General features: G+C 34.6%; 1 non-coding gene and 1 pseudogene across 1 annotated transcript; both read left to right on the forward strand.

The window, feature by feature from the left end:
* The first annotated feature begins 6,712 nt into the window (after positions 1–6,712).
* On the forward strand, positions 6,713–6,818 carry LOC120155941. The gene has a single exon (XR_005519015.1). It is a non-coding gene; the product is annotated as a small nucleolar RNA R71 (small nucleolar RNA).
* Positions 6,819–15,262: 8,444 nt separating this feature from the next.
* On the forward strand, positions 15,263–17,175 carry LOC120155913 (annotated as a pseudogene).
* The last annotated feature ends 8,573 nt before the right edge of the window (positions 17,176–25,748 follow it).

Below are 25,748 nucleotides of genomic sequence, written 5' to 3' on the forward strand. Positions count from 1 at the left end.
TGCTCATTTAATTATCTTCAACAACTATTAATATGGGTGAGTTGAAAGCCATTTAACTCTGATATTAAAGCAAAAAAAAATACACCTTCAATCTTCCACTTCCTAAGCTTGAATTTTTTTAAACATTTCAACTATTTGTGCAACTGTTTTTTTACGATTGCAAATCTATAACCATGTGTTTCCCAAAAAAAAATCCAACTACACTAGTTGAACTTCAGTATAGAAACAAGAGTTCTACTAGAAAAAAGTAGAAGAGTTTGATGAGGTTTCATCTAAGCGATGATGTAGACTTTGCTGGCATGATTGAGATATACTTATATCATTCTTTGTCTAATGTCGATTTGTTTGTAGAGTTTGATGATCTCGACCTTGCTCGTATCATTGAAGATATTGCTTCTAGCATGAATATCCCACCAACTTAGACAAATGACAAAGAAACAAACATAGATGATGGAGACTCAGAAACAGGGTTCCAATTCGTATATGGACGACAACATCAAAAAGAATGGAGAATTGAAGAACTTAATATTACTTCTGACGGGTCTACTGATTAAGAAGATTAAAACTTTTTAATCAATATTGTTATGTTAATGAATTTATTTAATGTTTATGGAATTCGTAAGGTTAATCTTATTTATGTCCTTATGTTAATGTATTAAGTTTGTAGTTTTTTTCTTCTTAATGTGCATTTCTGAAGGTCTAATCTAATATTCATTGTTTGTTTTTCTTTTCATCATAATCTACCACATTTTGGGGAAAAACCTAACGTAAGTCATTACCTCGAGGTGACGAGTTCCAGTGTATTTTTTTGTCAAAATTAAATTTACATAATAATCTCAAAAAAATAATATTTTTAATAAAAATATATATTTAAACATTCGACCTATAATATAAAAATAATATCCCAAGGAAATATCACCTCGAGGTGACGAGTTTACCTTGCATTGTAGAAAATACCATAGATCCCAAACTAAAATCAGGGTTGCTCTCTTAGGCTAAATAAAAAAGCCACCCGTCATATTGTGCCAAAAAATCCTGTTTTATGGTAGTTAAGGGTTTTTTTTTAAATAGAAATCTTTAAAAAGTTAAATTATTAAAATATAAATATAGAAAATATGTTTGACAAATTTTCTTAAAAATGACAGTTGGATTTCATTAATAACATTAATAGACAGAATCAAAATTAAGCTTAAACTAAAAAAATATTTAAATTATACATTTTTTTACTTTAAGTACCTAAACCATTTTTTTTCAAAATAAGTTCTTAAACTATTATATGTAACCATTTTAAGTATCTCAACTATTTTTTGGTCAAATAAGTCAAAATTATGCCTCTTTTTTTCTTTAAGCCCCTAAAATATTTCTTTTGGTTGAAACAAGTACCTAATTTTGTGTGATATGTCAACACCTTATTGTTCGAAAAATAATTTTTTAACTAAAACATATTAGGGCTTAAAATAATTAAATATAATAGTTTAAGTACCTAGTTTGATCAAAAATAGTTTAGGTACTTATTTTTACTTTAAGCCTCAAAATTACAATGTTTTGAAACATTGACAGAAAGATGAGGAAAATTAGTCACAAAAAAATCATATAAAATAAAAATATTAAACCCAAAAATATGAAGAAAAATGATACATTTTTTTTAGAATGACGTTCAAAATCAAGAGAACCTAGTAACCTTCATAAAACTCCTTGTCTCAGTCAAACGAGATGCTTTATGTAGTGATAAAGGAGTGGTGAGTGAACCAAACAATTTGGTAGACTACTTCGCTACACAGTTCTGATTATATCAATAAATAACCTTTTACTAAAGAGGGGATCTAACAATAAGTGGAAACAATCAAGCCAATAAAAAAATAATTTTTGTGAGGATCTGTGTGTGAGCACCAACACGATTGTAGAGGTATACAAAAATGTACTAAAAGCCATAAGAAACATGTCATAAGAGTAGAAAAAAATATGTCAAAAGGATATATATTCTTATTTAAAATTTAAAAACTCAAGAAAATAAGGAAAATAAGGAATATAGTATGAAAAAAATAATAATCACCGACGGTTGGCAACTAATATTAAGATTGGTACAACGACTGGCTAAACAAAAATCAAAAGAAAAAAAAGATGACGAAACAAAAATATTAAGAAAAAACTTACTTTAAGAAAAAAAGGAGGAACCCTAGTTTTCGAATCATATTTAAGTATATGAATATTTTTTAACAAATTATAAATCTAATCCAAATCTTATTTAAAAGAGAGAGGAATGAGGATTTTAGGGAAAGGAATGAGTGCTCCAAGTGGGTCTATAACCCATAACCTAAGGAAATATGAGGGAACAAAGATAAAAAATTTGACCAACCGACCAAACATGTTTTGTAACACCCCAAATTCCGAGCTAGTAGTTTTGAGTTTACCCGAGAGGTAAGTGAACCTCGTGAAAGTCATAAGTAAAGTTGTTGGACTTAATTGGGTTTGGATTTGGGCTCAATTAGCCATAAAAAGGAGATTTTAAATTGTAGAAAAACAAGGAAGGACTAATTGTGCAATTTCCCTATTTTTACAAAGATGAGGGTTTTATATCCCATTTTATTTCTCTTCTCTTATTTTTTTCACTTTTTCCTTCATTCATCTTCTCCAAGTTCCATAGCAAGGTAAGATCTTAAGCCATTTTTCATACTTCATTTACCACCTAATAACCCCAACAACATCATTTTGAAGATTCAAGCTTTGTGTTTTATTTTTGCAAGAGAAAGAGGGTTTTTATCATCCAAGCCTTGAGGAGAGTGATTGCTAACTAAAGGAGCTCTATTCCAGGATTCAATCATCAAGTTAGAGTATTTCTAATCCTTTATAGTATTAAGTTTTCATAAATTTAGAAAATTTTCTATGATTTGAGTATTTTAGTATTTATCTTCGATTTTCAAGAAAATCACGATTTAGGTGTTAATAATACGTTTTTATGATACCTTAAGACCCTAAACATCTTACTAAAGCTCCAAGATAAGTTTAGAAACCAAACCAAGTCATTTAGGATGATTTTTGAGTGGTTATCGAGCCTAAACTATTTCAGGGTTCGAGTATCGATAGTGAGATAAACATTATTGATACTAGTTAAATTGGGGCTAAAATTAGGGATTTCAAAAGGGAGTATCAATACTACTATGGTGAGTATCGATATTGTATTTCAGGTTGACAATATCGATACTGAGCCCCTTTTTTATAATAGAATGCATTTTTGGTATTGATACTAATAGGGGTATCAATACTTGACTTAATACTACAAGTAGAGTATCGATACTACTCACTTTGGATGGTCATATTTGACTTATTTAAGGCCTGTAAGAGCTAAGGATGATCCATAATAGTAAGACGTAGTCTGTGAGGGACATAAATGATAAGCATACCTAGAAACACTCGTATGAGCAGATTACATCATGTGTAACCATATTAAGCGTAATACACCGAAGTATCTTCAATCGAGGATGTATAAGGATAATTGGGACCGAGGATGTTTATGTTAGATTTAGTGGCAACGAAGAGCATGAGCTTCGAGAAATTTAGTGAACTCGGGAAAAATAAGTCTTTATTTTCAGTTTAAGAGGTTCTGAAGGGAACTACGATAAGATCGAATAGAGTACCACTACTCAGGAATGAACCCGAGCCAGATATTATGCTAGTGAATTCCACAGTTAATAAAAAAGCCTTCGCATAACATTCTAGATGAGAGAAAGAGCGAGTTAGTAGCTAGTGTGATGTTGACTTCACTTTAATTAGTCCAGCTATGTTAATATATAATCAGGTTACCTTAGTTGCCCTAGTAGGACATTACCAGTGTGCGAGGCACTTTAGGGGCTAACTAGGGTAATGGGCCCGAACACTCGAGAAGAGTGGGTTAATAATGTTAGTGTTTTATGGTTTCTGTGCCTTAGATATGCATGGGTAGTAATGTTTGTTCACTCCAGTTAGGTAAGCTTCCGATGCATGTAAATTCTGGTTTTTACCTCTAGGCTATTTCCTACTTAAGGTAGGCTGGGGTGTTGTTTCGATAAATTCCTCTGATTACTCCAGACCTACCTCATGTCTGTTTGTTTAAGTCATGCATGTATAGCTCCATCAGGCCGATATGTCAGATATGTTAAAGCTTGGCTTGAAGGCTATGTGAGACCGAGCAAGTGCTTCAGTTAGGTGAGAATTGTACCAATGTTATATGACACCGGGTTCCCCTCACTGATATACCTGATGGCTATATGAGGACGAGGAGATAATTCAGTAAGTTTTGTGAGAATTATGACGATGCTATGTGACACTGGAGTTCCCTCAGTAACTAGTGTCTGATGGCTTTGTAAGACCAAATACTAGTCAAGTTTGCATTCAGATAATGCACAATATTTCAGGTACACTTTTAGATAATGCACAGGATTATCAGTGTCACATTTAGATAATGCGTAGCAGTTACAATCATTAGGGTTAGAGACCCTTTCATTGAGTACTCATGGCAAGACCCTTAGCAGATGATTAAGGGAAGCGTGAGACCCCTACTTTAGTGATAGATCATTAAAGCCTTAAGTAGGTAGTACTCGATTTAGATCATGCATGTACCTACTGCTTCGTACTATGACCTCAACATGCTTATGTTTATGAAATTCTTATGCAGCTCGAAAAGAAGAAAAAAATTCTTAAACTTAACTCGATTGAAGCCTCAAACTAAAACTTGAACCTGGACCTTAAATACATGAAAATCTTACTGTATTTAAAAAAAATCAATATATAAATGTTAATATTATTAATAATTTATTTTAAAAAAATAAAATCTTAATATATTATGTTTTCGAGTTGCTCATGAGCTTTTCGAGTCAAATATCAAGTAGCTCATTTCGGCTCATTAAGAACTCAAGTCGAGCTCGAGCTCGAGTCGATTCCATTCTATATGAGTATTTATCGAGCCTTGATCGAGTCGATCTCGAGTAGCTCACGATCTGTCTCGTCTCATTTACAGCCTTACTTAGGTGCCTACAAAACAGAAGGTAAAATTTTAGTTTTAGAGGAAGATAAAGATAAATCAGAATTGATTGAATTAAAATTTCCAAACTCTTTTTCTTCATCTTCGTGACAAGGTTCAGGATCCATAAAAAGATTATAAGAAAAATTAGATTCAATATATTCATCAATTAAAGGGTCTATAATATCAACATAATTAATTTTTTCAACATGATTACGGCATTTCATTGCTTTATAAACATCAAATTCAACGATCTCACCATCAAATTCCATTGTCAGTATACCACTTCTAACATCGATCTTTGTATGTGCTGTGCTTAGGAAGGGTCGGCCTAAGAGTACCTCGGAATAAGAATCCGACCTATCATGTTCCATGTCAATGACATAGAAATCTGCAGGAGAAAATAATACATCGGCCTTTACTAAGACGTTTTCCATTACTCCCAATGGATAGATCATAGATCGATTAGCTAACTGTATGGTTATTCCTGTTTCCTTCAAAGGCTCATTAGTAATCATTTTATAAATAGAAAAAGGTATAACATTGATTGAAGATCCTAAGTCATACATTGCACGTTTAATTTTAAAATAACCTATTTTTCAAGGTATAACAAACATACCTTGATCATTCATCTTTGGTGGGAGCTTTTGTTGAAAAATTACAGAGACATGTTTTCCCAAATTTACCTTTTCATGCCCCATTAATTTCCTCTTTGTGTTGCAAAGTTCTTTTAAAAATCGAGCAAACCTTGGTACTTGTTGAATTACGTAAAGAAGAGGTATGTTGACTTGAACTTTTTGGAACACCTCTAAGATCTCCTTTTCTCTAGCTCTTTTATCACGCTTCATCAACCTTGATAGGAAGGGTGGTGGCATATTTCATGAGAAGAAATAGAAAGATGTGAATCAGACGTACCTTGTATTTCTGAAGGTGGTGTGTCCTCTTATTCTTCCTGATGTGCTACTTTTTCTACTGGAACTTCGAGTGAGATAACTTTTCCAATTCGGAGTGTAATGGCACTAACATTCTTTGTCAGATTTAACTCCGTTTGAGAAGGTAGTCTTCCTTATGATTCCAATTTTCCCAATAATTTATGCTAGTCGGCTTACTTGGTTATCTAACTCTAGAAGATGTGTTTCGGTTCGACTTTGTAATTTTTCCTGGGATGCAATAAACTTTTCTTGTGAAATTTTTAACCCTATGAGTTCCTCCAATGATGGTTTTTGCATTTGTTGTTGAGGAGGATAAGTTGGTATTTGATTTGCTGTATCGCTGAAGTTTGGGTGGTCTCGCCATTCTAGATTATAAGTATTGTTGTATGGGTTGTATTGTCTTTGTGGAGAACCTGGAAAGTTCCCTACGGCATTGATTTATGCATTGCCTCCTTCTTGTATCAGCAGGTAGCAATCCGTCGAATGGTTTAGCTTTGTACATATCCCACATGCTCTTATTGCTCCAACTTTTCCTGCAACAAGTGAATTAACTACTTCAGTTAATTTGTCTAACTTATTCTCAAGGGAAAAAGTACTTATCTCATGAACCCGTCGGCTGGGTTCACTTGAAAACTGTTGAGAGTTGGCTGCCATGGTTGAAATCAATTTCCTTGATGTTGTTGGGTTCATGTTGACTAATGCTCCTCCACTGGCGGCATCCACCATTTTCATCTCCATTGGTAAAAGGCCTTCATAAAAGTATTGAAGTAACGTTTGCTCACTTAATTTGTGTTGCGGACAACGTGTGCAAAGCTTTTTAAATCGCTCCCAAAAGTCATAAAGACTTTCTTCGCTCTTTTGCTGAATGAAAAAAATGCTCATTCACAACTCGCTTGCTTTAACCGATGGAAAGAACCTGTCAATAAAAATTCGATTCATGTCACCCCATGAATTAAATAAATTTGGAGGTAAATAAAATAACCAATCTTTAGCCAAGTCGGCTAAAGAGAAAGGAACTCTCAATTTAATTTGATCCTTGGTAACTCCTTGTGGTTTTATGCTAGTGCAAACCATGTGGAATTCCAACAAGTGTTTGGATGGATCTTCAGTATGAAAGCCGTGGAAGGTGGGAAGAAGATGAATGAGTCTCGTCTTTAATTGAAATGAAGTCCAACCACTAGGAAAATTGATGCATAATGGCGTTTGAGGGATAGGAGTTGTGGCTAGATCTCATATTGTTTGTTCTTCTTCTACCATCGGGATGTATGCTTCTGCTTCCGTCTCCGGATTTGATTCTGCTTCTGAACTCTGCTCTTGTTCTTCTTGTAACATCCTCAATATCGGCTTAGTGACTAGATTGAAAAATTTCAGAAATTGGTGATTAAAGTAAGATAATTGAATAGTTTAATGACTTACTTGAAGATATTTTATGCATCATTGTTAGTAATTATTAGATGAAGTAAAGGGTAAAATGGTCATTTGACATTAAAGATTTTTATTTTCCTTTATAAGATAAGGAAGCCCACGTGGAAGAGAAAAGAAGGTAAAACAAACTTCCAGAGTTCTCTTCTTCTTCAGCCGTGAGTCACCATTGAAAATGTGAGTTTTGTGGTTAGTTGATTATTTGTTTAAATTAAAGTTGGTTTATGATTATTGGATGATAATTAAGTTTAAGGAAAGCTTAAATTATCTTAAAGATAAAGGATGATGGAGTTATGAGAGATTAAAGATTAGGAGCTCTTGAATGAAAACTTGGAATAAAGTTCATAATTAGAATTAGATGTTAAATTTGACTTGTCATCAATCTAATTAAGAGATATGAAGTGATAGAATTAGATTTAGAACATGTTGTAAATTTGGTGTAATTCTAGAATTACATATGGATATTAGGATTTTGAGATTTAAAGGGGTGATAAATGAGTTCAAATGGGCTTAAGTATGTGTATTTGAGTTTAGTATATGAAAAGGGATAGAACATGAAGAATTAAAGTTGAAAAGAATGAATTTTAGGGTTTAAATATGAATTCTGTACTAGTGTGCATCGGTACACATTCAACTTGTACTGATGCATCAAGGGTAAATTTCCAGAAATTGTTCAGTGTGTATCGATGCACAAGAAGTGAATTGATGCACCCCTTAAAAATGGAAACATCGAATGCAAATTATGTATCGATGCATATTTAATGCATCGATGCACATTCTACAGAGTGTGCTGATCCACTTCAAAGGAAAAATAGAAGTAGATATTTCTTATAGCTTAAGAAATCAAGGATCGAATCATAGTATTTAGAAAGCTAATATGTATACATGATTGTGTAGATATTGATCGAGAGAAAGTTCCGTAATGATTGAAAGGTTAGAATTGATTAAGAGAAAGTAAGCATAGGAGTAGTTGATAGTAAGTGAGGCACATGTGACTGTATACTATTCGAATATATGTATTTTTACATGGGAATTAGACTTGTGATAAGTCTGTTCCCGATATTTGAATTTATGATAGCATGAATCGAAGCATGATTAGTATTATATACTATGTGAATGTGTCATGCTTGCATTACATGTTATGTGGTGTGCATTTATGCTTATATGATAATGATCTATGAAACAATACAAGAATATTATCTGAATTACTTGATAATAAGTCATAAGATGGCATGCAAATGTAATATCAGTTATAAGATGAGAAAATATGTATTTATATGTAAATGAGAAGATATAAGAACAAGAAACAAATCAAGTGTCAAAGGAATATGAAATCATATGAAAGTGATATAATCTATGTGAATAAATGAGAAATGATATGAGCACAAGTATATGTGACATGTGAATTATATGGAAGTGAATTTTGTGCCTATGTGGTAAGATTATGTGAAATGATATAAAGATAATGCCCATGTTATGTGTCATGAGATCTAGAGATATAGTTGGTATGCCAAGAGTCGAGGGATATACAGTGGTCCTTCGGAACAAATTTCACAAGCCCCTAGTGGGACCCCATACGAGTTGTGGTGACATCATAGTGCACAACCTCAATAGACTTACATAACTATAGTTCTCACATATGTACATGGGCTAACCAAGAGATAATAATAAATATATGATATATGATATGTATGCTTTTGGTCAAATAAATTGTATTATATGATTTAAATAATGATATGTATATTATGTATTTAAATGAGTCATGTTGGATAAAAACGTTAGGTATAAAAAGGATATGATTACAAGATATAAATGATAATTATATTGATAATGAAATAAGGTTAATGATGGAAATGATGAATGATATGTATATGTGTATAGTTGATTATATGTGATGTTATATTGTTGTGGGTGATAGTACGATATGCTATGTATATGCGTGGTTAAGTAGTTAGAGTTACTTTTATACGTTAATGCCTCACTAAGTCATAGACTTAGCGTGTGGTTGTTTCACACGTAGGTTACCGAAGCAAGAAGAGAAGCTAAGAGAAACAAGACAGGTCAGATTCTCCTTTCCATAGTTCAGATCAGAAATGCATTTAAATTATATGTATTTTGTTATATGAAATGTAGTTGACATGTAAGATAAAAGATTAGTATTTGTTACGCTCTGATCAAATTTGTAAAACCACACGTTTTATACAATAAAGATTATTTGGGTTTCGTTGGAATGTTAAACTGAATTTTATTAGATTTTGGCAAAGTAAACATTTTGAACAGTCAATGTGACACCTCAGACTCGTATCCGTGTCGGGTACGGGTTGGGGGTGTTACATTTAATGGTATCAGAGCTAAGGTTTAGCCGATTCTAGGCTTAAACCTAAGTCAAATGAAGTTTAAAAATATGTACATGCCAACTCCAAGTGAAAAATTTATGATCTGATAGTGTAAGGAGTATGTTGTCTTGTTAATATAATAAGATTTGTATGATATAGTAGAAATTGTTTATAGAAATTGTTGAAGTGAATCAATGGCTGACAAATCTGATGGTGATAGCAATTCACTTGCCCTAGCCAGGCAGGATGAAAAGCAGAAACCTCAGAAAGTGTCTTATAAGATTAAAGGTTGATTTCAGAAAGTTGAAATCATCTCTGAATAATGATAGAAAGTTTTCACTGTTTTGAATCGGAAAGGTGATATGGAGAAAGGATATGATTACAAGATATAAATGATAATTATATTGATAATTATATTTTTTAGTTTAAAGTTGCATCCATTCAATTATTTCTATTAGATTTTCAACAAATTATTTTCATAAAATATTTTAACTATTCATAAAAAGATTCTAACCTTTTGATTCATATCCCCTCACCTATAAATAGGTTAGTTGAGGCACAATCTTAGACACAACTTGAGACAACTTTGAGACACAAATCACAAAGTTGAATTAGGAAATCATTTAGAAATTCCTTTAAAATTCATTCTTTCCGGTGATAGAGAAAGACAAGATTGTGTTCGACTGATCACTACAGTTGTGCTTACTGCTCTGATCGTTTGTTGTTGTATCTTGGGAGACCGACGTCCAACGTTACTCAAAGCACCGAAGAGAGGATGAATTTGTCATAAGGAAATTGTTCATACAAGCCTCAACAAAATTCTTCTTCGATTTATGTTACTCCACTCATCCGATTCAGTGTCTAAATATGAGTAAACCAATTTCTTGCCTCTACTTTAACTTTTATTTATTTTGTTTTGTTCGATTATATAATAATATTTATTATTATTATTATTTTATCTCGGATTAACTTTTTTCCTAACAGTACCCCACCGATGCTATCCCACAAACAACATACATGTCTCCCTTGTCGATTTACAATGTCTCAAAACAACAGAAATAAGTTCAATACCATCGGATGCGACACTTATGCATATCTCAAGGGATTCATCGGAGACAAAAGTTATAGTGCCGGGTGTATGTCCATATGTAATCGGTTTGACGACATGGTGAATGGATCTTGTTCGGGCTTCAGATGTTGCCAGATTCAGATTCCTGATGGACTGAAAACCATTGATGTTGAAGCTAATAGCTTTAACGGTCATGTGAATGTGTCGGATTTTAACCGTTGAAGCTATGCTTTTATTGTTGAAGAAAGTGGATTTCGGTTCTCTTCGGATTATGTTCGATCCATCCGTCCAGATCAAAAGTTTCCAGTGTCCCTCGATTGGGTTGTAAGCAATGAGACGTGCGACGAAGCTGCCAAGAATTCATCGAATTCCGCATGTCATCAGAGCGAGTGTTACGGACCTGTCGTTGGTTCGGGTTATCTTTGCGAGTGTCCAGACGGTTTCGATGGGAATCCATACCTCCCTGAAGGTTGCTTACCTTTACCTAATGGGAATCATGAAAAATTGTTTAGGTGTAAATTATTCCACTAATGGAGTATATATTTACCGGTGTTTTTGCGATTAAAAGCCGCTAAATGACCAATTTATTACAGTGTTTCTGTCAGACACTCTGCTACATATCAAATCTATTGTGGCTTTTGTAGTCCTATATATAAAATATATTACGGCGTTTCTGACTACAAATGCAGCTAAATATTTAATCTATTGTAGCGTTTGTGGTCAGAAACGCCGCTAAATATCTAACATGTTTAGGTCTATAAATATCAAACCTATTGCGGCGTTTGTAGTCTAAAACGCCGCAATATAACATGACCTTTAGCAGCGTTTGTATACTCAAACGCCACTAAATAACATGACTTTTAGCGGCGTTTATTAGTAGAAAATGCCGCTAACAGTTGTGGCTTTTTTGTGCCGATAACATTTTTAACGACGCTTTTAAACGCCGCTATAGGACAAAAAAATGCCGCTATAGACCACTTCTGTTGTAGTGTGTTTTATTTTAGGGTAAAAAACTTTTTTTTAATGCATTAATCATTTGTTACCTAATGATTTTTATCCATGGACGAGTCTTTTCACCTTGAAAGAAAATATTAAGACAAAAAATATTTCCAAAAAAATTATAATTATTTTTATAAACATTAAGAGCTAATTTTAACAATATCCCTAAGTAGAGCCGGCTCTAAGGGGGAGCACCCTGAGCAACTGCTCAAGACCTCCAATTTTTATATTAATAGTTAAGGGCTCTCAGTTTTTTATATTTATAATTAAGACCTCTAATTTTTATGTTTTGACCCTCTATTTTCATTTCTCTTATTAATTCATTCAATATTGAATTAAATTCAATAATTTTTCTATTTTTTCAAATTTACTCTTCAGTTTATCACACATTCTTTAATTTTTAGTCTTCTTCAATCTCAATCTGACAATAAAATAATATACAACTCTTTGGATTTATTTATTATTCAAAATCAAGTTTATCATACACATACTCAATTTTTTTTTATATTTATTATCTTTTAGTTGTATTAAAGATTTTTCCTTCTGATGAGCACAGAAACATAAAGGTTTCAGACAGAGTCAAGTTTATCCTTGAGCAACAGTGATGATAACTCCCTAGGTGGATCCATGAAAACAGTGTTTCCAACGGGTGAGCCTCGAACCGAAACAGCCAAGCGGTCAGCAATGACATTTTGATCACGTCGGATATGCTTCACAACAGTGTCCCAATTTCGATCACGTAGATAATGGAGATCATCAACTAAAGCACTTCCCTTTAAAGCATCAGACAGATTATTGTAAATCTTGGCAACCTCAATATAATCCTTTTCAAGATCAATATTCCTGAATCCTAGACTCCAAGCATGCGAAAGAATATCATGAGCAGCCCAAAGTTCGGCAACGAGTACTGAACAACGTCCGAGGCTTCTCGTAAACCTGAATAACCAATATCCATCAGAGTTTCGAAGCACGCAACCCGCAGCAGCAACACTATCAACTGGATTGACAGCGCCATCCGAATTTGCCTTAATTCGACCTATGAGTGGAGTCCAAGTCAGCGGTGAAGTATTCATACACCGATGTGGTCTCACAACTGCATGAGTGACCCCTACAAAATCATCTACTAAGCGTTTTCTTAATAAAATAATAAAAATAATGTATTTTCACAAAAAAATATTTATTTTCTATAATTTATTTACTTTACGTAATATTAAATTAATTGTTTAAAGTAATAAAATATACTTTCATTTTATAAAGATATATATCTTTGAGTTTTTGTTCAAAGGCTTGAAAAAATTTTAGACGCTCTATCCCTAAATTGTAATGATATAAATTAGAGTTAATATCATGGACATGAGCACCCAAGTCTGAAGTTTAGCTTGTAACAGCACATTTTCTGGACCTAATTAATGCCAATTGGGACCATTTTATGTGATGTATCATAGGAAAAATTATTACTGATTTTTTTAATAATAAAATCATGTTGGAGATTGAATCAATGAAAGTCTTGGGTTCATACAAATTCAATGATGTGTTTTACGAATTGAATGGAGGCTTAGGTGGAGCCTTGCCCCATGTTCTATACGTTGACTTCCATGCATGGTGCAATGCTTCTAATAATTATGTTATAATTACAATTAGTTTTGTTTTTTAATAATCTATAATGATTATAAGAATAATATTTATTCATAATTATTTCGAATCGACCTACATCGTACACCTAATTTTGGTAGGTAAATATTTCATCAAGGAATTTTTGCATAAAAAAAGACTCGAATCGAAAATCTTATTTAAACGATACTAAACTGTCTATCACTTAAATCAACTCAGTTGAAAAAAAATAATACTCTTTTGAAACTTTTTGATGAGTTTTATAAGTCGTATTGAATGATGTAATAATTAAATGAAGTTTTAAATAAAATATTATTTTAATAAAAATAAATTTATTAAACGTTTTTAATAATAAAAGAAATTAAATAACTTATGAACATTTAATTTTAAAAAAATATAGATGGAACGATTTTTCAAAATAATAGGAAATGAAAGACAAGTTTCAATTTCTTATTTTTGCCGGTGAAATTAGAAAAAAAACAATGATATTTTCAAAGGAGGACAAGATTTTTTTTAAGAAAAAGAATATTTCAAAACACAAGCATGTGCCCAAAAAGAATACTATTTTTTAATGTTAAACAGATCTCTCACTTCAATAATTTTTTATATTTTAACTCTATTAACATATTTTTAAATATTATAATCATGTTTAATTTAATTTTATAAATAATTCTTTAATAACTTTAAGGGTAAATTACACAAAACTTTACTTTCTCTTCTATTTTACTCATTATACTCTAAATCAGTTCAATTTTCTCACTGAATTTAATACAATTAACATTTTTTGTCACTCAACCATTAAATATTTAACGGAGTTAAAACGATGTCATTTTAGAAAAATATTTTTTATCAAAATAATGTCATTTTGCATTTGTATAATAGCTCATTTATAACGTTGTTTAGTGAGAAAATGGTTGAGTGACAAAAAAAATACTAATTATGTTAAATTCAGTGAAGAAATTGATCAGAATTAAAGTATAATTATTAAAATAGGAGAGATAATAAAGTTCAATGATTATTTTTGTAATTTAGGCTAAAACTAAATGTGGGATTCAAATTGCGGTCGCGGTCACGTTTTCGGTCGCGTTGCGTTTATCGTGGTCGTGGACGTAACGGATGCTATCACGGTCACTGCGAGTATCATGGACGTGAATTTTTTTAAAATTCACACAACTTATTATAAAATATAATAATTATAATTATAATTATAGAAAATCACTTTTAATGATTTTTAGAGTATTTTGTAAAACCTTTTTTTTTATCTCAAACTCCTAATTTCTTTTGTACAATAAAAATGAAAGAACAATCAAAATCCAAATCGATGCCAAACAGTTTACTTTTCTATTACAAATTCAATAGCCCAAATTACAACACAAATTAAGACAAACCAAACATTAACGCATTTAACCCAAACCCGGTTAGGGCCCGTCCAGCTTCTACTTTAGCCATCCAGCAACCTATTATGCAAACAAGTGATCCTTCCGGTAACCAACTAGCACCACTGTCCTCCAGAAGCTTCTCCAAAGATGCTTCATCAGCAATTCATGAAAAACAGAGAAAAAAGAATCCTTAAGAGAGGCAATGCAATTTGCTCGTTCAAGGATGAAGCCTTCATCTTCCCAAGCCTTCATCTCCCTCGAATTAAACAGTGAACAGAGAAGCAAATGAAACCGACGCCTGCCGGAAGTATTAGCTCCAACGGTGGTAGTGGTAGTGAAGGGAGTTGAGCTGGACTTGTCCGCTTCCGCTCAGCGCCAACCACCTGGTTGGAAGCTCTTCTCGAGTAGGGATTAACAGGAAAAACGGTCCCTTATAGCCGCAATCGGCCGTTACCTGCGGCCGTTATCGGCCGTTATGGGTGTGATTACGTTTCACACCGTAATTTCGACTGATATGGTACTACAATGCCCCCCACACCAAGCTTGCAGAGGTCAAGGGGCATCAGAATTGGGTCAAAGTAGCCGGCGAATACCTGACCTTTCCCAGTGGTGAACTCAGTTTAAGAATGGGGCTCTTCATTACATTGATTTTATTCAAGCGGTAAGTACTTTCGTGCGTGTATATATGTTCGCTTTAACAATGTTAAGTATTATTGCGTGTAATCATGTCAAGTTGATGACATTTCTGCTTCGACAATGCAGGCTGTTCCTGAAATTGCATGGGGAAAAAGAAGCCGTGTGATACTCGATGTTGGGTGTGGGGTGGCTAGCTTTTGAGGCTATCCCTTCGAAAGAGATGTTCTTGCCATGTCATTTGCTCCTAAGGATGAGCATGAAGCCCAAGTGCAGTTTGCTCTCGAACGGGGGATTCCTGCATTATCAAATCTGCTGGGCACCAAAAGGCTTCCTTATCCTAGTTTCGTCTTCGATATTGTGCACTGTGCACGTTGCAGGGTCCCCTAGCACCGTTGAAGGTGTGATTTCATTTTTGTATTTGTCAGTGTTTGATTCTATACTGTTTTATTCTTTGTAATATGGAGACACATCCGGATGCACGTTTCAGGTGGGAAACTTCTGTTGGAGCTCAGCCGTGTCCTACGACCCGGTGGTTACTTTGTTTGGTCCGCTACTCCGGTTTACCAGAAGCTCCCTGAAGATGTAGGCATTTGGGAAGGTAAAATATTTGATAACCTAGTAATGTAGTTCCAAATAGAATGAGATTCGGATTGATAACAAGTTTTTCATTTTTGTGGGCTGTGGCTTTCTGATTGCAGAGATGTCTCAGCTAACAAAATCGATGTGCTGGGATCTGGTGACTGTCAAGAAGGACAGATTGAACGCCGTTGGAGCTGCAATATATCGGAAGCCAACTACCAACGACTGTGCAGTGGCCGGCAAGGTTGGAACAACCTCCATATTGGTTGAATGATCAGGAGGATTTCACTGCAGACTTCAATCACTGGAAAACAGTTATCTCCCAGTCGTATTTGAACGGGATGGGAATCGACTGGTCTTCTGTGAGAAATGTCATGGATATGAAAGCAGTTTACGGAGGGTACATTTTGTTTAACCTCTCTCTAGTTATGACATTATTCATTAGGCCATTTCTTGATCTTATTTCTTATTTGATCATGCATCTGCGCTTCGGTTTATAGGTTTGCTGCGGCCCTGAAAGACTTGAAAGTGTGGGTTATGAATGTCGTCCCAGTCGACTCTCCTGATACACTTCCTGTAATCTACGAACGTGGCTTGTTTGGAAAACATCATGATTTGTGAATCATTTAACACATACCCGAGAAAATACGACGTTCTTCATGCAGGTCATCTCTTCGCCAGCATTCTAAAGAGGTCTGCTATCTTCCATGCTATATATCTTGCAGATATTATTTCTCAACCGAGATCACCTCCATGATACGACGTTTGATTTACCGTCCACAGGTGCAAGTTGGTCACGGTAATTGCAGAAGTCGATAGAATTCTGAGGCCGGAAGGAAAGCTGATTGTACGAGACACAGCCGAAACGATAAGCGAGTTGGAGAGCATGGCTAAATCCCTGCAATGGGAGATCCGAATGATTTATTTGAAAGACGGCGAAGGATTCCTTTGCTAACGCAAGAAATTCTGGCGTCCCACAGAGGATGAACCGATCAAGTCTGCCATTTTTTGAACATGATGCTTGGATTACTGTCTGTTTTCCACAATCTGGCCTAATATTTACGTAATTCATTTCAATTAACAAGCATGTTATAGTTTACCAGAGATCTAGTCGTCCGGTGGCATGTGTAAAATTATATAGTTAATTACATTAGAATCAACTGTAATTTTTGTGTCAAATTCCACGTATTAAATTAAAAGTAGTTTCTTTACTTGTGAATCTTGGTGAAACTCAGATTCATTCTTGATTATGTTGCATGGCTTACATTAAATTAAGCTATGAACTGTTTTTGCACTTAATTGATTCATCGAAGTGAGAAAACAATTAATTAAGTCATCGATAAATTAATTAAATTAATCCTTTTGACTAATTTTAACTGTTAATTCTTAATAATTTTTTTGAACAATTGCAATAAAAACGATGGATGGAAGAAAACAAAATTATAATGCACCTAAAAGAAATTGGGGATAATAGTAAGAAAAAAAAACTCATAAAGCAAAAATATTAAATCTAAAGATACGAAGAAAAATTATACCTTCCATTGATAATAGCATCCAACATTAAAAGAACTCGTAACATTCACAAAACTCTATTTTCGTCTAACGAGACGTTTTACGAAGTGATAAAAGAATAATGAGTGAACCAAATAATATGAATTCTTTAGATAATTCTGATTATATCTGCTGGAGTGAGTCTTCCTGGTTCAATTGAGCTCATGATGATTAGAGAAAACACCCCTAAATTCGTGAACAAGATTCAGACCACAATGATGGTGGACCATTTTCGAAATAGTAAACGACATAGCTTGCATATGATGATGAAAGGTCACAATACAATTATTTAAGAAGAGATGCATTGCTCATTTCTTTTATCAATGTACATTTTGGAGTTGCGTGTCTTAAATTCTTTTCGATCGAATGTGAGATAATTAGAAATAAATTCACTTAAAATAGAGGTTAAAGTGAGGATCTACAGTGACAAACGTAGGTGATGAAGAGTATGGAACCTAGTTTGAGTTTATTTTTTTTCTAGGTTTAATATCAAAATAAGTGCTCAAATTATATTGTTTTTTCAAATAGGTGTCTAAATTATTTTTTTTTGACTCATCCATATGCTCAACTTTACAAACATTACCCATTTAGGTGTTAGGGCCGTAAACGGTGTTAATTTTCCCATTAAGTGACATGTGTCACAACCTGATAATTTTAAAAATTTATTTAAAATTAAAAAATTACAATTATATATATATATATATATATATATATATATATTTGGTTTAATACCAAAATAAGTGCCTAATGAATGCATCAAAAAACATTTTAGTGCCTAATTTTTTTGTTAAAAATAGGTGCCTAAAGTTTTCTCCGTTACATTTTTAGGTGTCTACCGTTAAAAAAACCGCTAAGTGACACGTGTCATGTTCATATTTTTTTAAAGAAATAAAATATTTAACGATAGGCACCTAAAGAATTTAAAAATATATTTTTTTAAATCTGGACGTGACACGTGTCATTTAATGATTTTTTAACGATAAATACCTAAAAGTGTAACGGAGAAAACTTTAGACACCTATTTTTAGCGAAAAATTCTTTAGGTACCAAAAAAATAATTTTCAGTATAGTTTAGGCACTTATTTTTATATTAAGCCTATATTTTTAAAAGACTTAATACCAAAATAAGTGCCCAAACTATACCCATTTTCCCAAATAGGTGCCTAAACTAATTTTCGTCTCATTTAGGTGCCTAATGTTACAAACGTTACCCATTTAAGTGTCTGGGCCGGTAGCGGTGTTAACTTCTTCGTTAAATGATATGTGCCACAACCTGATAATTTAAAATTTTTTATTTAAAATTAAAAAATTAAAATTATATATTTAAAAAAACCAGAAAACACAAATTTTGAAATAAACCCAAAACTTTGAAAACATTCATTTCAACCCCTAAACCCATATCGGCCGCCGCCTTTTACCGTCGACAAAGCTCCACTCGACCTCCCCCTGACGACCAAAACCCCAATGAAATCATGACCGATCGACAGTCTATCGACAATGAATCAACGTTTTAAACTTGCTCAAACCCTAGGATTAAAATCGTGATTCCACGCGATTCTGACGACCAATCGAGGGAAAATACGACGGCAGATTAAGGGTAGGATTTAGGATTTTGGGGTTGTTTTATAATATAAGAAAAGTTAGTGGTTTGTTTTTATAAATATCATAATATTTTTAATATGTTGTTTAAAAAAATAATTTTCAAAATCACTAGATTGTGACACGTGCCACTTAACGGCAGAAATTAACGTCGTTGATGACCCAATCACCTAAATGGGTAACAGTTGTAACGTTATGCACTTATTTTGGTATTAAGCCTTTTTTCTATGCAAATTTATTTTGTAAACAAGAAACTTATCACTATAAATAGATACAAGAGATTAGAGTTTAGAAGTAATTTGATTAAAACTTTAAATCACATCTAGACACAAATTTCTTGTACCAATTTTTGACATAGTGAATTTTCTCATCTTTTGTCCGTGTTTTATTTTTGAAAATATTTTTTTCTTGTTAAATCTCGGTGTTCTTTATTTTACAAATCGTTTTATATACGTCATTATCATTCTTATCATCAATGTAGAACCTAATTAACCACCGATATTGAAAGATTTACAAGCTCCAACTAGGATCAATGAACCCGTAAAATCTTTAATAAGTTGTGATAGAAGCATGTCCTCTTTGTAATATTGAAATAGGCCAAGTTGCCCTTAGTTGGAACTTTGATTGCCTTTGAAGGACTAGTCAAATATAAGTTATAAAGCATTTGGTGGGTGTCTTGAAAACCACTTGATTTTGTCATGGAATACATCTACATATCTCACTAGCACTGCTTAAATTACTATTAATTTTATTGTATAAAACTCTCTCAATGTTGGTAAAGTAGCATACATAAGAGCCTAAGATGCTTCTATTTGACTCACTTTTCTTCTCTTCTCAACACTTTTTCTCTAATGTTTTGTAGAAAACAAAATTAATGAAGAGAAAGGGCACTATCCTCATGTGTGCATGATTGAAGTTCTAGAGTAATAATGCCTTGGTTTAGGTAGGGTTGGTTGCCCAGCCTTTAAAATTAATATATAGGCTTAGAGGACCTTCTTGTTGAAAAATCAAAGGCATAGGCGGCTGTTTTTTTCAACATGGGCGGCTGGAAAATAAAAACAACAAATGGGGCGGCTAATTGTTGAAAATAAAAGGGATAATCATAATTTTAGTCCCTTTGGACTTTAGGGTATTTACAAGTTTAGTCCTAAGTTTCAACTATAAATACCCTAGCTCATTTAGCTTCAAAATCATCCCAAAATCTTCCAGTTCTCTCTCAAGTGTGTTTTGTAAACACCTGTAATTTTTTCTCTTTAGTAAAAGATCTACAGCAGTCTGGAAACGTAAGCAAATTGGCTGAACTCCGTTATCAATTTTTCGGGTATTATTTTTTACGCTTTTATTTCGTATTCTCACTAATCTGGCTATAGGGAAATTACTTGTTACTCGTTTATTTCCCAACAATTGGTATCAGAGCTTTTGGTTGTGAATTTTGTCAATTTTTTTGCGAGGTTACTATTTATTACTATTCACATGAATAGTAATTTCGTGAATAGTAAAAAATTTGTCGGCGATACGAGTTTGTCGACGGAGGTGTTCTAATATACGGGGTTCGCAAGAATTATCAGAAACGATCCAAACGAAACCAGATTCGAGTGGGAGCGATGGCTGCAGACGAAGGGAAGGTGAAAATTGAAAAGTTCGATGGTGCGGACTTTGACTTTTGGAAGATGCAGATCGAAGATTTTCTGTACTAGAAAAATCTATATCAACCCCTCTCAAGAAAGCAACCAGAGGGCATGAAGAATGAAGACTGGGCTCTTCTCGACCGACAAGCCCTCGGAGTTATCCGACTGACATTGTCCCGAAATGTTGCTTTCAACATAGAAAAGGAAAATACCACGACGGGTCTTATGACGGCTCTCTCCAGTATGTATGAGAAACAATCGGCCTCAAACAAAGTTCATTTGATGAGGCGATTATTCAATTTGCGGATGACAGAAGGGGCATCAGTGGCTCAACACCTGAATGAACTCAACACAATCACAACCCAGTTGAGTTCTGTGGAAATTGAATTCGATGATGAAATTCGAGCTTTAATTCTCTTATCATCTCTACCATACAGTTGGAATGCTACTGTTACAGTAGTTAGCAGCTCGTCGGGAAATAGTAAATTGAAATTCGACGATGTTCGGGATCTGGTACTGAGCGAAGAAATTTGACGGAGAGAATCGGATGAAGCATCAACCTCCTCAGCCTTGCACACGAAGTCCAGAGGGAGAACTTCAGAAAGAAATTCAAATCGTGGCAGATCGAAATTCAGACGGGGAAAATCAAGAACGGGAAAGAAAGATTTTACCTGTTATAATTGTGGCAAGAAGGGTCACTTTAAAAGGGATTGTCGAGCTCTGAAGAAAGATACCGGCGCACAGGAATATGCAAATATGACAGAGGAGACATGTAATGTCATGATTCTAAGCGTCAACAGTCCGATTGAATCTTGGATCTTGGATTCAGGGGCATCTTTCCACTCCACCCCATGCCGAGAAATCATGGAGAACTATGTCAGTGGTGATTTTGGGAAGGTTCATCTAGCCGATGATGAAACCTTGAAGATCGTCGGAAAAGGAGACATCCGATTAAAGTTGCCAAACCAGACCACCTGGACACTGAAAGGAGTGAGACATATTACTGACCTCAAAAGAAATTTGATTTCTGTAGGACAACTTGATGGTGAAGGATTTAGCACAACCTTTTCAGGCTGTGAATGGAAGATTACTAAAGGAGCACTCGTCATTGCTCGTGGTAAGAAAACTGGTACTCTCTATATAACCTCAAATTTAAAGAATATCATTGCAGTAGCAGATGCTGATGGAAAATCAAACCTATGGCACCAAAGGCTTGGCCATATGAGCGAGAAAGGGATGAAGACACTTTTGTCAAAGGGGAAGTTGTCGGATCTAAAGAATGTAGATATCAGACTATGCGAGTATTGCATCTTTGGCAAACAAAAGAATGTCAGCTTTGCAAAGATTGGTAAGACACCCAAGGTTGAAAAGTTAGAGTTGGTTCATACTGATGTATGGGGACCATCTCCAGTTCCATCTCTTGCAGGCTCATTATATTATGTCACCTTCATCGATGATTCTACAAGGAAGGTGTGGGTTTATTTTCTGAAAAAGAAATCAGAAGTCTTTGATACCTTCAGAAAATGGAAGGCCGTGGTGGAAAATGAGACTGATCTGAAAGTCAAGCGGTTGAGGTCTGACAATGGATGAGAGTACAAAAATAGGAGATTCAGAGACTTCTGCGAAACAATGGGATCAAGATGGAGACAACAGTTCCCATGACACCGCAGCAGAATGGCGTAGCAGAGCGCATGAACAGAACTCTGAATGAATGTGCCAGAAGCATGAGGATACATGCCGGACTACCCAAATTTCTATGGGCTGAAGCTATCAACACTGCAGCTTACCTGATCAACCGTGGGCCCTCAGTTCCTTTGGATGGCAGAATACCAGAGGAAGTTTGGAGCAAGAAAGAAATAAACCTTTCACACTTAAGAGTGTTTGGTTGTATTTCTTATGTACACATAGACTATGCTGAAAGAAGTAAACTTGATGCTAAGTCCAACAAATGTGCCTTTGTTAGTTATGGCGGTGATGAGTTCGGTTACCGATTTTGGGACTATGAAAATCGAAAGATCATCAGAAGCAGAGATGTCATTTTCAATGAGAATGTGATGTATAAAGACAGGTCAACTGTAGAATCAAGTAGCTCAAATACCGAAGCTGAAACAAAAGAATTTGTTGAGTTCGAGGAGATTTCTAGAAATGATGTTCAGATTAATCCTGAAGCAGTTCAAGAAGAACCAGGCACACCGGAACTAAGATGCTCCTCCAGAATTCCTAAACCAACCCAACGGTATTCTCCTTCTTTGTACTACTTATTGCTGACCGACAATGGTGAACCAGAGTGCTATGATGAAGCAATGCAAGTGGAGGATTCAGTCAAGTGGGAGTCTTCCATGAAAGATGAGATGGACTCGCTTATGTCAAATCAGACATGGGAACTAGCTGAATTACCACCAGGCAAGAAAGCGCTCTACAACAAGTGGATTTACAGGATCAAATAAGAGCACGATGGGAGCAAACGCTACAAAGCAAGATTGGTTGTCAAAGGCTTTCAGCAAAAAGAAGGTATTGACTACAATGAAATTTTCTCTCTAGTCGTAAAACAGTCTACAATCAGACTGGTGTTCAAAATTGTAGCTGCAGAGAATTTACATCTTGAGCAGTTAGATGTAAAGACAACTTTCCTTCATGATGATTTGGAGGAAGAAATCTATATGAGGCAACCAGAAGGCTTCATAAAAGCAGAAAAGAAAAACCTGGTATGCAGGTTGAAGAAGAGCTTGTATGGTTTAAAACAAGCTCCTAGACAGTGGTACAAGAAGTTCGATAGCTTCATGAGTAGCAATGGGTTTACGAGATGTCAAGCAGACCATTGTTGCTACATCAAGAGGTTCGACAACAGCTTCATTATTTTATTATTGTACGTTGATGACATGCTTGTTGTAGGCTCAGACATGCAAGAGATTATACACTTGAAGCAAGAATTGTCGAAGCAGTTTGCTATGAAGGATCTGGGCGCTGCAGAGCAGATTCTTGGGATGAGGATCAAGAGAGACACAAAGTCGGGGACTTTGATATTATCACAGGCTGAGTACATCAACAAAGTACTCTCCAGGTTCAACATGCAAGATGCTAAACCAGTAAGTGCACCTTTAGGTTTTCATTTCAGACTCTCCAAAGAACAGTCAGCAAAGACGGAGGAAGAATGTGCACACATGGTGAAGGTTCCGTATGCCTCAGCAATTGGAAGTCTGATGTATGCCATGGTTTGTACCAGACCAGATATTGCTCAAGCAGTGGGAGCTGTTAGCAGGTACATGAATAATCCGGGCAAGGTACACTGGGAAGCAGTCAAATGGATCCTCAGATATCTGCGGGGTACCACAAACAAAACACTTTGTTTCAAAGGTAGAGATACAATACTGACTGGCTATGTAGATGCTGACTTAGCCGGAAATGTCGACATCAGAAGGAGTACTACAGGGTATGTCTATACTCTAGGAGGTACTGCAGTGAGTTGGGTTTCTCAACTACAGAAGATAGTTGCTCTCTCCACAACTGAAGCAGAATATGTCGCTGTTACGAAAGCCAACAAGGAGATGGTTTGGCTCCAAAGTTTCTTGGAAGAGTTAGGCAAGAAAAAGAAAACAATGTCTTGTATTACGACAGTCAAAGTGATATCCATATAGCGAAGAATCCGTCTTTTCATTCCAGGACGAAGCATATACAATTGCGATATCATTTTATCCGGTCTCTTCTGGAAGATGAGATTTTGAAACTTGAAAAGATCAGTGGAGCTCAAAATCCGGCAGACATGTTGACAAAGACGGTGACCACAGACAAACTGAAGTTGTGTTCAACTTCAGTTGGCATGCTAGACTAACAAGACCATAAATGCTGCTGCATTGATCAAGGTGTGAAGACATATTAAAATCAGTCTTCAAGTGGGAGATTGTTGAAAATTCAAAGGCATAGGCGGCTGTTTTTTCCAACATGGGCGGCTGGAAAATAAAAACAACACATGGGGCGGCTAATTGTTGAAAATAAAAGGGATAATCATAATTTTAGTCCCTTTGGACTTTAGGGTATTTACAAGTTTAGTCCTAAGTTTCAACTATAAATACCCTAGCTCATTTAGCTTCAAAATCATCCCAAAATCTTCCAGTTCTCTCTCAAGTGTGTTTTGTAAACAACTGTAATTTTTTCTCTTTAGTAAAAGATCTGCAGCAGTCCGGAGACGTAAGCAAATTGGTTGAACTCCGTTATCAATTTTTCGGGTATTATTTTTTTCCGCTTTTATTTCGTATTCTCACTAATCTGGCTAGAGGGAAATTACTTGTTACTCGTTTATTTCCCAACACTTCTAGGCAGATTCTTTTATGGGGTCTAATTTATATAAAGAATATACATACATGCATGAACGAAATTAGGATTAGAAAATGAAAAGAGTTAAATCATTTAATTTTAAAATTAGTAAAAGTCTAAGAAGTATTTAATCTAAAATTCGAGAGGAAAAAAATAATTTTGAAAATATTTAAACTAGCGCTAAACATTTGGTGCACTAGAAAATGATATGATATTAACCAGTTAAGGATGAGTAAATACTGATGAGAATAAGTTTGCTTCATCGATTGTAAGTAGTTTATTTCTTTTAGTTTAAATGGAGATGATGGATTTTATCAAGAGATGAAGAAGAGAATTTTTCTTGGATGAGAGAACAAATTTAGAGGAAAGGAAGAAAAGTTCTCTTTTTTATTTCGTCCGGGGTATAAAAATCCCTAACGTCGGATGATCGATGAGAGACATAAAAATTATCATAATGACCAATAGAGTCATCATAACAATCAGTAGGTTGTGAATTTGTTCAGTTTGTACAGATACGATAGTCAACTATTAGATTTTATTGTTAATGTCACATTATGAAAGGGAACTTCGGTTGACCATTTGATTAAGGTGATTCCTGAAATGGCTCGTCATTTTTGAAGGATCTTTGAGGGTGTTCTTTTTTATTGTTTCTCTAAGTGATATTCTCCGGCGGGTATAATTCAGAGATATAATAATAAGA

This window comes from Hibiscus syriacus, unplaced genomic scaffold (assembly GCF_006381635.1).
Source record: "Hibiscus syriacus cultivar Baekdansim isolate YM2019G1 unplaced genomic scaffold, ASM638163v2 tig00111208_pilon, whole genome shotgun sequence".
In the NCBI taxonomy this organism is placed as follows: domain Eukaryota; kingdom Viridiplantae; phylum Streptophyta; class Magnoliopsida; order Malvales; family Malvaceae; genus Hibiscus; species Hibiscus syriacus.